This window comes from Dermacentor andersoni, chromosome 9, assembly GCF_023375885.2.
Source record: "Dermacentor andersoni chromosome 9, qqDerAnde1_hic_scaffold, whole genome shotgun sequence".
NCBI lineage: Eukaryota > Metazoa > Arthropoda > Arachnida > Ixodida > Ixodidae > Dermacentor > Dermacentor andersoni.
This window is the reverse complement of record NC_092822.1, coordinates 141,278,841-141,292,500: the sequence shown is the minus strand read 5'-3', so window position 1 is coordinate 141,292,500 and position 13,660 is coordinate 141,278,841. Positions and strand designations below refer to the sequence as shown.

General features: G+C 46.2%; 1 long non-coding RNA gene across 1 annotated transcript in view; it reads right to left on the bottom strand.

Moving 5' to 3' along the window:
• LOC140213271 (uncharacterized) overlaps window positions 1–13,660 on the bottom strand; it is a 72,562-nt gene that overhangs the window by 33,832 nt on the left and 25,070 nt on the right. Inside the window, exon 2 of the long non-coding RNA XR_011890230.1 lies at window positions 2,473–2,558. This is a non-coding gene — a long non-coding RNA (uncharacterized lncRNA). The remainder of the gene's footprint in view (window positions 1–2,472; window positions 2,559–13,660) is intronic.

Sequence of the window (13,660 nt, the reverse complement as noted above, 5' to 3'; positions counted from 1 at the left end):
AAGAGGGAGACGAAGGGCCGTGCCGTGATCTCGAGCGAGCCCCGTGCTACGGACAGCCCTTGCAGTGCCTAGATTTATTTAGCGTTCCGCACCGTTGTGAACGACAATAAACCTCATCGCATTTGGTGGAGTTTGCTGAGATCGTTCGCCACGTCCTGGAGCTCCGCACTCGAACCCTGCCAACAAGATCGCCCAGCACAATGCCTGATCCCGCCACCTCGTTGCCTGCACCCCCGGCTGCCACTGTCATCTGCGCCGGCGTCCCTCGTCAACGCGACCCACCCATTTTCAGTGGGACCGTCGAACACGACGTGGAAGACTGGCTGTCATCGTACGGACGTGTAAGTGCCCATAACAGATGGGATGACCAGTCCAAGCTGACCCACGTGCCTTTCTACCTAGCCGACGTAGCCAAACTTTGTTTTTTCAACCACGAATCAGACTTTACGAGCTGGTCCGCGTTTAAGACTCTGTTTGCTGAAGTCTTTGATCGCCCAGCTGTGCGCGTAAGCTACGCGCTGAACAGCGTCTAAGCCAGCGCGCACAGCAGCCTGGAGAGACATTCCCCAGCTACATCGAGGATGTTCTCGATTTGTGCAAGCGGGTAAATCCCAGCATGTCAGAGGATAACAAGATTAAACACATCGATGCGATGAGGTTTATTGTCGTTCACAACGGTGTGGAACGCTAGATAAATCAAAGCACTGCAAAAGCTGTCCGTAGCACGGGGCTCGCTCGCGATCACGGCACGGCCCTTCGTCTTCCTCTTCAGACGGCACGTACGCAGGGGCACGTCTGCTTCATTACATTGTATACATTGTGCTCAAAGTAGAATTTACCGCAACACTTCCTGCAGAGCACCGTTCCTAGTAACGGCTGTACCGATGCATTCCTTAGGTGCCACCGAAAGAGATGTTCGCTCTTTAACTCGATACCTTCATTTATGTGTAATATAGAAAAAGCCTTATAACTACACCGCATAAGAATGCGTACAAAATGTAGCAGGAGAAGAATTAACATGCCATCGGAAAAATACAACTCACTGAAACTGTGAAAACAAAATGAGTAAAAATTAAGCACAAGTCGATTCGGTCGGGAACTGCTTTCAGTGTCTACCAGCTCTGAATTTTTCTGCGTATCCTTCAGTGCCTACGTTCAATGGATTCCATTGGACGATAGTGGACGGTCTGAATTAAATTGCAAAACGTGAGACTGACATATCGGTCGTTTCACATTTGCACTTGTGGTCACGACAAAAAAATTACTGCAGGGGACTGAAAGAAATCGTCAGAAAGAATTGAATGATGATAAAGTTTATGAAAAAGCGTAAGCTATTGAAGTAAAAGATGCGCTGTCAGAATCAGCATCAAGACCAACAGGGTCTACTGTATGGCAGCGCTCCTTCGAAGTCGATGTGGAGCCGCTGTCTGCGTCACAACGAGCGGCTTCAATGCTACTGCACTCGCGCGCCATTTCTTCGTGGTCTGTTGTGGCGTCAAGTTCACTTGCAATCCTTCGTCTCTTCTGACGTGAGATCTACTCCACAAATGGCTTCTTTTTCCTAGCCAAACTCATGCTAATACATGGCGAATACAGCAGCGATTCACACGAGTTGTTCTGCTTGATCAATGGAAAATTCTGGCAAGAACGGCGCCGTTGAAAACCCAGCACACTAACTGAACAGATACGGCCAGTCTTATAAAACGTCTTCGAAACCTATTCATCCCTGGGTTTAAAGCTGTAGTGCTTGCGACGTTTTAAAAGCGTCAAGTTTGGTCAAAAATTTGTTTGAGACATTGAATCCATTAATACGACGTTTAAAGGTCTGTGTGCAAACCGGGATGAGGTTTACGTATCCTTATGGTTTACCTATTGGTTTACGTTTACGATACGTTGTACAGTCATATAACTTATCTATGAACTTATCAGTCGTACAACTTAGTTGTACAGTCGTACCACTTATCCCACAACAGTGATATCTTCTAGTAGGCGGCGGCTGCGTAGGTTTTTCAGTGAAATAATAAAAAACAATCACTCCAAACACTTTTCACTATGTTTCTATGTTCTTTCACGCGATAATTAATGCATCTTGCGATCTGACCTATGTAGGAATGCGATCCCGGCCACGGCGGCCGCATTTCGATGGAGGCGAAATGCGAAAACACCCGTGTACTTAGATTTAGGTGCACGTTAAAGAACCCCAGGTGGTCGAAATTTCCGGAGCCCTTCACTACGGCGTGCCTCATAATCAGAAAGTGGTTTTGGCACGTAAAACCCCATAATTCATTCATTCGATTAAACGCCCCTTACGGCGCATGCGGTTAAATTATCCTACAGTCATAACTTATCCCACAATATCCGTGTCCAGAAGACATCCGCAGAGACACCACATCGGTCGAGAAGAGTCTCCGCGTGTTGGTTAGTATAAGAACTAGCCCCAACGAGCACCCTCCCTAAAAAGCTTTTTCCTACCTTCTGAATGGCAACGTTGAATGTAGCGTTAAATGTTGCTTGACATGTCTCTTGCTCTGTAGGACGGGGACACAACGGTACTGCACCTGCATTTTTAAGCACAGATTGATACTGCACTCCAAAGCGTCACGCGTCTAGGAAAACGAAGATACGCGAAATACACCGAATTAGGGCAACAATAATTGCGGCGGTCACAATAATTATGACACTGATAAAACCCGACCTACATAATATTTTGGAGAACCAAGTTTCTCATTCAAAAAAGAGAACCACAGGAAAAGGCGACGGAGACGGAAAGAGTGACTTCTGACTTTCCGTCTCCGCCGCCTTTTCCAGTGGTTGTCTTTTCTGAATGCACAACTTGGCTCTTCAAAGCAATGCACCAACCACTACAGCAGGAAGTTATTCTAAACTACATGATACACACTGCAGAAGTCTACGCCAAATGCTGAATCAGAGAACACGTCATTAGAGCTAAACGAAAAGACGATTGCAGGGGCGCTATAACGTAAAACTATTCCAAAAGTTTCTATTCCAATTCTGCAATCAGCCCTCCGCGATTGGTTTGCACTTCACCTGTCACCTTCAACACGCGACGTCACGAAAACCGCGATAGCTCCTCATCTGATATGACGTGTACACACTGATTATGCATAATTTGACCCAACAAAACAAGAATTGCGATTTCTGATTCGAAGCCTTTTTGCCATTAGCCCTCGGCTATTGGTCAAAAGTTTTTGGGCTGCACCCACTTCACCTGCCTCTCACGCGACGTCACAAAACCGCAAAAACTTACCGCATCAAAGTCACGCGTACGCGTTAAAGATGCATCAATATGCCGAACAAAACTTAATTTTTTTTCTGAATAGTCGCCAGCTGCCCCGTTCCGAAAGGAATAAAAGATGGCTGTCACCGATTGCTCCGGCAATGAATACTCGCCCTTGCCGCAGAGCATGGGTTTATTTGCGAGCAATAAAGCTTTTTGCGTGGCCGTGTACGGTTTTCGAGAACTTTCGGCATGTTTACGACCTCGTTCTGCCAACTCTTCTTTGCTGAGTACCCGCTTTAGCGTCATTCTTAATCTTCCATTGTATGCCGCCGTGATTGTCGACGAGCTAGGGCAAGCTAAGTAAGAGAAAGCGGACCAATCGCAGACGACGGCATCACCCTCTTCATCTAGTTATCGGCATTAAGTGCAGTGGCCCGGCCCCACCGAATCACTCTCCACTTGAGCATGACCCTCGCTTCTTGTGAACCAATTAGATAAGACAAGCCGCTCAGTGCAGGCAATGTTATTCGTTTTTCAAGCAAACAAAACTGACATGCTATGAACGAGGGGAGCATTTGAACGGTTTGTTCAGACAACCCTGCGGACGACCGCCCGATGCTTGCGTCGGGCGGTCACAAAAAAACATATGTACAAAGTACAAATACAAGTACACAAAAATGCGGTCAACCGCATTTTTGTATACTTCAACACGTACACTTGCGGTAAAAGCTTATTTTTCTCTCGTGGTAACTAGTTGAAACAGGCGTGGTCACGTTGACATGAGGAAATGCAACAAACAACTGACCAAAAAAGATAATAATATTAGACTCCAAAGGCAATTTCTCGCAAAGAATATGTTATTCAAGAAAAACGTATTTAAAGAAAAGCAGTATTAACGGCGTAGATGCCAAAATTGTGCGCGGGGCGCTTTTCACATTTAACACAGGGCAAAAAGAAGCTGTACCGAAGAAATTAAAGTTAGCAACTCCTCATGTACCTAAACTCAATAACTAATAACCAGATCACTCGCGCAAGGCTAATACGTCTCACCAGGTCAACATGGCTTCCGGAAATCATTTTCGTGTGAAACGCAGCTCATATCATTTACTCAGAAACTGCACCGCATTCTTGATCGTTCTTCGTTAGCTGACTGTATTTACTTAGATTTTTCTAAAGCATTCGACAAGGTATCCCACATACTTCTTTTTCATAAACTTAGTCAACTTAATATCGATAATAGTCTTTATTTATGGATCAAAGATTTCCTTTCAAATCGTTCCCAATTTGTCGTAGCCAACGAACTTTCTTCTAACCAATGTCCTGTCCAATCTGGAGTCCCACAAGGATCCGTATTAGGCCCCCTTCTTTTTCTCATTTTCATTAACGACCTTCCTTCTTTAGTTTCTTCTAATATACATCTTTTCGCTGACGACTGCGTTATTTTCCGTGAAATAGTTACTGATAACGATATTAACATTCTCCAATCAGATTTAAATTCTATATCTTGCTGGTGCAATACCTGGCTAATGGAATTGAATATTAAGAAATGTAAAGTGATGCGTATCTCTCGCGCATCCAGTAGTCCTGTTCCATATTACCTAAACAACTCCCCTTTAACCGCGGTTTCCTCCTATAAGTATTTAGGCGTTCATATCACTTCTAATCTGAGTTGGTCCCTGCATATTGAGAAGATAATTAACAACGCTAACCGCATGTTAGGTTACTTACGCCGTAACTTTTCTGCTGCCCCTTCGTCTTTAAAGCTATTATATAAAACACTCATTCGATCTAAATTAGAATACGCCACTCCAGTCTGGGATCCAAGCATTAACAATTTGGTTGCCTCACTAGAAATGGTGCAGAATCGCTCTACTCGCTTCATCTGTTCCTGTTATAACCGCACTGCTAGTATAACTTCTATGAAATCTGATATATCTCTTCCATCCCTAGCATCCCGCCGAAAAAATTTTCGCTTGAACTTTTTCCATCGGCTTTACTATCACCCTACCCTCCGTGACGAATTCATTCTTCAGCCACATTATATATCTAACCGTGTTGACCATCGCTTTAAGGTTGGTATCGAGCCATGTCATACTAAAACCTTTCTTAACTCCTCTTTACCTCGAACTTCACAAGATTGGAATCACCTTTCTTCCGACATTGTTTCCATTAATGATAATACCAGATTTAAACATGCCTTGGCTAACATTGTATAATTAGGATTTACCATACCTTAGCATGCTTTGTGATATTATGTTTATTATGTTCATTATCATTTTGTTATTATTATGTTACTATGCACTGTGTTTATTCTCTACCCACTCCCCTCTGTAATGCTTCGGCCCTGAGGGTAAAATAAATAAAATAATTAATAAATAAATAAATAAAAAATGTTTACTATATTTAAGATCCCAAGGTGTCCTGATACCTAATAAAGAAATTGTCATGTCAATGGATGTAGAACAATTGCAGGACTTTGAGTGAGTTGCCAGATGCGTAACATAAGGCGTTCTTGTTGTGCCTCAAGAGGTTGCTTCACTGGACAGCCTTGTCTGAAAACTTGGGCCCGAAGAAATGGTTTTTCTCAGCGGCCAATTCACTGTTGCTAACATATTTTGGCATATAAAAGAAAAATCTAATAATATTGCTACGTGTGGAAAAACACAGACAAGAGTGACTATTTACGCGGTATGTACACTGCAGACAGACCGCTGCAGGCAGACACTGGCGTTCGCCAAAAGCTTCGTCGTCTTTCTGGCGTCGGCTCGTCTCTTGAGCACCTGTGGAGGGTATTGCAATAATACTCCCCCCCCTTCACAGCAAGAGCGCCGTTCCCCTGCTGTTAAATATCTAAGGCACGTGGAAAATTGTAAGGCTTGAGTCTGGCAACGTGGACACGGTTTGTCACAGCGGAGTATGCAGCAGGCGTGGCTAGAACGATTTCATAGGTGACATCGGTCACTTCCCGGAGCACGCGATATCGGCTGGTCTAATAGGAGAGTTGCTGTTCACAAAAGTCAAGTTTGCGAGTTCGTGACCAAGGTAACACAAGGGTGCTGGGCGAAAACTGTACATCATGGTGGCGGAGGTCATAGCGGTACTTACGTTCGTCTTGAGACACTTGCAGACGAGCACGCGCAAGTTGGTGAGCATGGTCAACACGCGAGATAGGGTCACGGGCATAATCGCATAATCGGTGGTGGATTGAAGTACAGTGTCTATTGGTAGCATCAGTACTCGTTCATACAAGGTGTAGAACAGAGAATAAGTGGCAGTGTCGAGACGGGAAGAGTTGTAAGCAAAGGTAATGTAAGGAGAACAATGTCCCAGTCATGGTGGTCGGCTGAAGCGTATTTCGATATCATGTTTGTGCCGTTTGTTTGTGGATAGTGAGGGGTGGTAATTTTATGCTGTAAGAGCAGGCACGGATAATGTCGTCAATGACTTTGCACAAAAACGTACAGCCACGCTATGTGCATACTGGACGCGGGGCACCACACATCAAAACGATGTTGTGTAGGAGGAAGCCCGCAACATCAGTTGCGCAACTGGTCGGAAGAGCGCGTAATATGGTGTAGCTGGTCGCGTAGTCCGCAGCGACGGCAACCCACTTACTCCCAGATGTAGATTCCGGAAAGGGGCCGAGAAGGTCTAATCTGACACGATGAAGCAGGGACGGATTAAGAAAAATGGGGGCCCTCTTTTCCCTATACTGACCCCCCCCCCCCCTCTCTGCCGCCTGCTACGCTACAGGAAATATGCCATGTGTCATTTTAATTATACCAAATTAAAGAGAACGAAGTGCGATAAACGGGATTATTATTGTTGTTATTAATATAAGGGAAGTAATAAAACTTCCTTGAAACGCGTGCTGTTGTAAAGACCAACACATAGGTTCACTTTGTGATTATTCTGCATTCTGTTCTGAGCAAAAGCTAGGCTTTGAGGAAAAGTTTAGTGCACTCAAGACGAACAAGAACGTAGAAAAGACAACACAGCTCAGATGTCGATCCTTCTGAAGCTAGGCTTTGTTTGCATCACTAAGTTCAATCCCGTGAGGAGATGCATGGTTATATCCAAAACATTCTTTATTAAAATTCAAGCATCAGACTGCAGTAATCGCTACACACGTTACTCTATAAATATGCAATAGATATATGCAATACTTAAGGAAATACAAACACCATAAAAATGCACTAGAATAGAGATAAAAATTACCAATTGTAATTACAAAACATCATTTGAAAATATTTTCGTTAAAGGTAAGACAAGCAAGAACGGTCCCAAAGAAGCGTGGCACTATCAAAAACAACAAAAATACAGTTCTTTATAAGCACGCTAATTATCACAAGAAGAACAAACAAGAGACGAACAACTAAGATTTGCATATCTTGAATTCATTGGCAGCGTGGAGGCTGGGAGGCAACACGACGAACTTATTCGAACTATTCATGTATTGCGCAAACAGTCCTCTTTTAAAATGGCATCTTTAGCGCCTTCGCTTTGGCGAAATCAGATATAGTCTGTTCGAAGGAGAGATCGCGGAGGAGGTCACTTTCAATGGACACGATAGCAAGCGAGTTCACCTTGTCGTCAAGGAGGCTCGAACGAAGGCGATTTTTTATCAGCGACAACTTGGAAAACGATCGTCCGGTCTTACAGTTTGCCACGAGTATGCTTAAGTACATTCGCAAAGCAATAGGAAGGTTCGGAAACACATCAATAAGCTTTCTTTCGTGCAGCAACTTCATTATTCCCAGGGGACTCGTGTTCTGGCACACGGAGCTGTGCAGAAAGTTCGCAAACTGAACGATTTCAGCGGAATATCCTGGCTCCAAATCATTTCGGTAGGTTTTCACCAACTCCTCAGCCTGCTTTGCCAGAGAGGCCTCGCTCCCAACTTCTGTCAGCAATTTTAAGAATCCGAACCTTTCGCAGAGTTTAGCGTAGGCAGCCTTTCGCAATCGCAAAGCAGAGCCTCGACTGTCAAATACAACATTGTAGGTCTCTACGATAAACTTTTTTCTACCTTGTAGCACACTATCCCTTATTCCATCTGGGTGCTTACTCAAAACGATGCGTTTGCCCTCACCCTGATAACATTGATTGGTATTTAGCGTGTGTGCTCTCTCTTTGAAGGTATCAAAGAGAGGTCGCAAAGAATTAACAAAGCCTTCTAGAGAGCTCAGCAGGTCTACAGTAGTTGAAATGTCTAGGCCTGGTTTCTGAAGTGCTACGCTTGTTTTGTCAAAGCGCTCCAAGATTTCACTTCAGAAAGTCGCCATGAATGCAGTCTCTAGTTTTGTCATTTTCTTGAAGAGAGAGTGCGCTTCGTTCCTAGTGTCACCATTTTCTTCCTCGTCCTTTGGTATAGCTTCAAGGCAACACAAGACTGCATTAAAATTTTTCAGAATGGCCTTACATGATTCAGCGTGTCTTGACCACCTGGTCTCAGAGAGACTTTTCAAAACAAGCTGCTGGCCAGTTCCGCCCATGCTGTCCAAAAAATACCTCCATCGCTCAGGTGAGGCAGCAAAGAACACATAGAGTCTCTGAATTACAGTGAAAAATTTGACTACCTCAAGGCAACTGTCAACGTTACACGCGCCAACAAAGTTCAGCAAATGACCAGCACACGGGACGAAGACTGCCAATTCGTTCAGGTGTTTGATTTGAGCTCGCAGTCCTTTGTATTTTCCTGACATATGACTCGCATTATCATAAGCTTGGCCCCTACAATCATCAATTGAGATGCCATTGGTCGTCAAGAGGGACATCACGGTATCGAAAAGATACAAACCGCTATGCGATTCAATTGGAACAAATCCAAGAAAGCGTTCGTACACTGTCCCATTTAAATAGCATCGTAAAACAACTGACAGCTGATAAACGTGAGTATGGTCTGGAGTCGAATCAACAATTAAAGAGAAGTATTTTGCGCGTTTTACTTGCCAGCCTTGACAGCCTTTGCCATATGCTCGATAAATTTATCACAAATGGTTTTTGACAGATACGATGGGTGACCGTTTCCTTTGTTACCGTAGCGTTTCATGTGCTCCTCTAGAAAGGGGTCAAACTTGGCAATGGCCTCAAGCACTCCCGTATAATTGCCATTTCTCGGTGAACCAAAAATTACCCTCCATCAACCTAAACGCTAGGTTGCGCTCGGCTAGAAGCTTAACTAAAACGACTACGTGCTTCAACACCGCTGTCCAGTAAGCGGTCTCAGTGACAAGATGCTTAACCAGCTCCTTCGCAATTGTGCTACCTGAGTTAGAGCGGGCGAGCCATGCTGCCACGTAGTTCCGGTGCTCGACGCTATTTTCATGTGCGCAAACCTTTTCTGTGCTCTTTTCCAATCAGAAAAGCCGTGCGTGGTGAAAGCACTGGGGTTGCTTGAAATCGAAATGTTTTTGCACATGAAACAGTAAACGGAACCTTTGAACTCCGAATACATTAACCAATGTCGCTCGTACGCCTCCAAATTTACAGCCTTTCGCACGAAAATAGGAGGTGACATATAGCAATTGTGAGTTTCGTATTGCCTTTCGGAAGACGGAAAATTTTCTGCCCGATTTTGACAATACAATGGCCCTTTCTCAAGGCATACACTCCGAAAGCTGTCAGTTATAACGTGCGGCCACTTAGCAGGGTCACTTCGAAGAATCTCGCAACGTACCCCTTGCTTCGGGGGTGTCTGTACTTCTCTGTTGTCGCAACAAGAAGCCGTCTTTTTCGTCCTCTCGAGGCACACTTTGTGCGTGGGAACATGATTATTTGAAGCCAAACTAACAGGAAACAAATCAGTCGGTTCTTGGAGTGTTGTTTCTTGGCGCTCGTCAGTAGAAGGAGGCTCATTGGGGAGGTTTGGCACCTGTTGATCAGCAGTAGTAGGAATCGGGCGTGGCGGACAGGACACCTGGAGCTCTGTGGCATGGGCCCGGCCGAGCAGCATAGACGTTGCGGACTCGGGAAGAGGAGAGGTCTCGGTTAGCGTCGGTTGCTCAGAAATATGGACGACCGAGGTCGGCACCGTTTTCACAGGATCCAGACAACCAAGATGAGTCAAACCATGCTTCTTGCCAGGAAACCGTGGTGATGGAGTTGGCAAGTCCCCCAAAGAACCACATTCGGTACTATTGGGAGTTTGATACGGACTCTGGGTAGAGCGATCATACTGTACCGCGGAAGCTGCATTCAGTAGCTACTTTGTCATCCTTGGTAGCTTCTCACGCTCTTCTCTTTCTAACTTCGCGCTTCATTTAGACGCACCACGCTGATGCTTCCGACCGAGCATTTTCGCATGAATGGATGGTAATTGTTCACTGGGCACTTCGTCAGTCCGACGCAACCCCAGGTGTCCAATGGTGGCCGTCCCGATGACTGGCGCACGCTGCCTGGATGGTCCGTGGCTGGCCGAGAGTGCTGCGTCCCTCGGGTGGTGGTGGTGGAGCTCCTCAGCGGGCGGGCTTATGCAAGCTTAACCTGTGGCTCGGGGCTCAATCGCAGGCCGCGATCAACTTCCTTTTACAGACGCGCGCCGCGTCTCTCTGTTACTAGCGCCAAAGCAGGCGTTGAAATACGCATAGAGTTCCTTGTACAAATTCCCTCCATTCTCCGTACAAACTCACTCCTTCTCCCGTTCCGGTCTCGTGTTCCTATTGGCTAGCACCAATCGTCTGTTCTTGGAGGTTCTCGATTTTTCTTTCGCCCCGTCGTAACCGAGCATGAGAACGAAGGGGAGAGGGCGACTCTTAGCCCTGTCGAAGTTACGCACCCTCCGTTGTCTCTGAGTCATCTTTTTCTACTTCTTTCTGGAAAGTGCGGCGGCCAGTCTGACCTACTTTTTCCGTCGAGCGCGCGCGAGGGTGCTCAGTCACTCGACAGGAATGGGCCCTGGAGACAAGCCTTTGTGTCCAGCTCTCCAGCTCTCCAACTTCCCCCTTCACTCTTCCACAACCCTAGCCCGAACAGTGAACATTCCATGCCACACGGCACGCGGACAAAAGCACGTGTGACGTTTTCTTTCCTTTCCTGCCTAGACTCTACCATCAGACTCCTCATCATCTGCTATCGGACTCATCCTCCCCTGCCCAAATTACCATCACGGTAAAAAAAAAAAAGTCGAATGGGAGGCACTGTTGGGTACTGCAGCACATCCTTTCTATGAAAAGGACAGCGGCGAAACTATTTGGGAGTTGGAGGGTGGTGTGGTGGTGATGAGGGGCAAGCGAGATTTAGGCCCTCATCCCACATTACATGTTTTAGGCGTTTCCTCCTTGCCCCTCCTCTCCAGACAGCACTGGACAGACGGACTGACCAGAAACCACGAAAACTCTTCCAAGCAAACGCACCTCACTTCGTAAAGCTCTGTTTCCTGGCAAGAAAAGAAATCGTTTTAGAAACGTGAGTGCGAGTCTTGCAAAGCCTCTCAGAACGTTAGTGAGCTTGGCAAGACAACTTACCTCGTATTTTCCTTTTAGATTTTTCCAGTGCGTTCGCAGCTGTGGCCAGGTCTGTTCATACCCTATGCGGGCCATTTCATCTCATACCTTTGAGAAATGGACTTGACTTTTCTGGCGGCGCGAGTCTAAAAACTCACCAATATTCATCTCTGAAAATATTGCAAGGAAAGCAGCGGTTTCTTCGACAGAGATATGCTTGCGGAGAGTGAAGTTGCCATGGGGGAGGCCATTTTGCTTCTGCTTCGGGCGCTGCTGTCTCGCAGCTTCACCAGTGCGGCAGACTCGTAGGTAATTCCTTCCCATAATTCCTAATGCGACGATTCTCCCTTTACATGCTTAACGTGAGTCAACTCGCGCCCATAAATCTATCCTCGCTTGGCGCATTATAGCGATGCGCCTACCTAGCGCATTACCGCTGGTTGCACGATCGAACGCGATGCCCTAGAAATGCGATGCGACGCGCTACTGTCGCATTCATGTAAACGCGGCTGCAGATGGCTTTCAAGATTGGGGCCCGCGCGTCGTGTCTTAACGCTCCATTGCAGGCCGATTTCGAGGAAAGGCCCGTGCAATACGCAGCCGCTGCTAGAGTATGGTTCGATGAAGTTCGGATGGGGCGCTAAAGAGCGATAACGGCTTAAAATGATGGGAACATAATCAGTGCACCAGCCCCGTCTGCCGGCGCCACTTGCAGTAGTTTCCTTGCGTCATGATTCACCTTTACCGCCGTTCGCAGCAGTTCGCGTAGCTGCATCGCTGTCGTTTGTAGTGGTAGGATCAGGATTCAGAACATTCATAATGACGCCAGGCTGTGTAGACATAAGGGGCAGAATGCTTACGCGTACTTAGACAAATCTCAGAGGAGTTTCTGCGTGCATTTTTTTTCTCGGGTGTGGGGCTCTGGTCGTAGTTCTTGAGCCGCGCAACCTATGCTGACAAAAATGTCCGTCGTACAAGCAGTTTTCAAGATGCTCAATAGTACACATGAGTGACTACAACGAAGGCACCAAATACAATAGCGAACGAAGGAAGACGACACGGGACAGCCACGTTTGTAGCGATGGCTACAAACGGGTGGATGTCTGATTTTTCCCTTTATTCATTACTTCTCTCCACTTTGCGAGTTTCCGCAGAACTACTACGTCAAATTCTTGCCTTTGCTTCGTGTTGTTGACAAATTCGACTTCGCCCTGCCATCTGCTAGCCGCCTGGTTAGCTCAGATGGTAGAGCGGCTGCCCCGGAAAGGCGGTGGTCCCGGATTCGAGTCCCGGACCAGGACGAATTTTTCTTCAACTATGAGGCTTCTCTCTCGAGGAACCCGTATGGGTTTCCTTTGTAGCGATTGCTACGAACGGGTGGATATCTGATTTTTCCCTTTATTGATTGGACACTAACTATGCTCTGAAATTGCCCGGTCGCAGGAAGGAGGTGAGGATATACCACTGCAATTTGATGAAGCAGTACATAGAGCGGAGCGGAGTCGTTAACTGTACCATCAAAGAGCAGGATGACACTAGTACCAAGTTTAATGAGTATAAGGCGACCTCCAACTTGGAAATCAGCTTACAAGAAGTAGTAAAACATTCGCTAAGCTCGCACGCTCTTAGACCCGAGCAGCTAAATGATTTAAGAGGGCTGTTGGGTGAATATCTCGACAGATTCAGCGATCGGCCAGGTAGAACCGATCTAATAACGCATGAAATAGAGCTGACATCAACCGAATCCGTAAGATCGAGGCCTTACACGGTGTCTCCACGATAGAGAGAAATTATGGAGGCAGAGATACAGCGCATGCTAGAGTTTGGAGTTATTGAGCCCACTGAGAGTGACTACACGTCACCGCTAATACTGGTAGAAACCCCTAACAAGGACGCTCGTCCGTGTGTTGACTACAGGAAGTTAAATGTCATCACTAGGGATCAGCTGTACCCGATACCCAACATTGAGGAACGA